Raw genomic sequence first — 1,823 nt, 5'->3', positions numbered from 1 at the left:
TTTGTTGTCTTTTTTTCAAATTTTTTTATAAACGAGAGTGGACCGCTGAGACTTGGGCAAGTGAACCACATCATATATCGAAGTGAACCACATTACTTTTTTGTTGATTCGCTAAATTTTTCACATTTTTCATGCTAGGCGCAAGTGAACAGCATCACTCTCAAAAGTGAACGACATACAAGGAGACTAAACTCAGTGCAAGCGTTAATGTAGTCGACTGAATTTTAAGACACACAAAACAAATTGCATTTCATATAAACAAATTTATTCAAGACCGTGAGCATCACGCCACAGTACTGCAAGCACCCTCACGGGTGGACTGCACACCAAATCGCACCCAGCTGCACCGCAGCAAAAATGAAGAGTCAAATGCACTGCGCAGAGCATGCCCGCCGAACTGCATTGGGAACATACAGAGTTCAGTTTTTTTGATGTTCTATGTCATTAAAAAACAACACAGCATGAGGGTGCAGCTGGGTGCATTTTTTCACATACACAAACAATTAGTCTCTCCATGCATTTTTCACATACACAAACAATTAGTCTCTGCATGCATTTTTCACATACACAAACAAATAGAGTCTTGGCAGTCTTGGCGGTCTGCAAGCATGCGCCTGCTGCACTGCACCGGCCTAGCAGATGCCGATCCCGAGCACGTCGTATTCCGCCTCTCGATGTTTGCAGTTTTGCTCATTTTTTTTCTGGGCTGCACGCGTAGGTGGACAGAACTGCATCATACTGCCCGTTGGGCTCTCATCGCCGGCTTTCTTTGACGCTTTTTTCTTCTCCTGCAAAAAGATAGCAAGCTGAACCGTGAGACAGGGAATAGCAAACTGCAGTGCGCTGTAACTTTTTCCTCCCAAAATCAAATGAGCGTACTTCAGACAGCAAACCTCATCTCTCTTGTGTTTGCGTTGATTGTAAAAACCATGAACATCAATAGGAGCACCCAGTCCAGTGCGGTGCCTCCACCATCCTCCACCATCCCGGTGATGTGCTGCTGACGCCGGGGCCAAGCCACAGCAAAACGAAGGCAAATTGGGGAGGCGAAGAAGGCGCCCACAACGGATGGAGGCACGCCCAGACGATGGAGTTAGTACGGGAGGATGAGGCCGCCGCCGCACAAGATGCCGTCAGTCAGCGGACAAAATGTTGGGGAGGTGGATTGGGGGCTCGTGGTCGTGTTGGTTGGCATCCTCCGCCATGGATTCCAACGAACCCAAGCGGACTGCTGCAACCACCTACAGGGGCGTCATGTAATGCTTCGACCACCATGAAATGGATCGGCATCTAGGGGAAACTGGTGGTGGCCTATGGCGAGCGCTGGAGAAGAGATGATGGTGGATCCCACCATATCCGTGGAGGGGGCGGCGCAGAGTTGCCAGGTCCTCACGGATCTGACGCGGGGTGCAGCGGGGGGGCGGCGGCGCCTCAAACTGGAAGGCAGCGACACTATATGACGGAAGGCGGTTACGGGCGAAGCTGGGGGAAGGGGAGGGGAAGCTCGATGGAGCAGGGGAGGAGGCCAGTAGGGTGGCGCTTGGCGCGGCTGGGGGTCGGCAGGGTGGCTGTCGTGCCTGAGGAAGAAGGTGGGGAGGGAAGAGGTGCAGGATTGGGTGGAGACGAGCGCCCGTGTGTGTTGGGCCCGTGGGGAAGGAAGTGCATCCGGTCTCTCCGGCGTGGATTGTAGCGGCCCGATGGGGGTGGGATGAGAGGATGGGGTGCTATGGCGTCGGGCAGGAAGTGACTGCCGGTGCAGGGTGGGTCCTGGGCGGCGGAGGGAGGAGGAAGTTGGAGCGGGGGTGGTCCTGCGGCGCGATGAA

General features: G+C 53.6%; 1 long non-coding RNA gene across 1 annotated transcript; it reads right to left on the bottom strand.

The window, feature by feature from the left end:
- Positions 1-248: 248 nt before the first annotated feature.
- On the bottom strand, positions 249-1,817 carry LOC123110576 (uncharacterized). The gene is made up of 2 exons (XR_006453477.1): positions 894-1,817; positions 249-788 (listed from the first exon to the last, which is right to left on the bottom strand). It is a non-coding gene; the product is annotated as an uncharacterized lncRNA (long non-coding RNA).
- Between the last annotated feature and the right edge of the window lie 6 nt (positions 1,818-1,823).

Source organism: Triticum aestivum, chromosome 5B, assembly GCF_018294505.1.
Source record: "Triticum aestivum cultivar Chinese Spring chromosome 5B, IWGSC CS RefSeq v2.1, whole genome shotgun sequence".
Taxonomy (NCBI): Eukaryota; Viridiplantae; Streptophyta; class Magnoliopsida; order Poales; family Poaceae; genus Triticum; species Triticum aestivum.
This window is presented reverse-complemented; position numbering and strand designations above follow the sequence as displayed.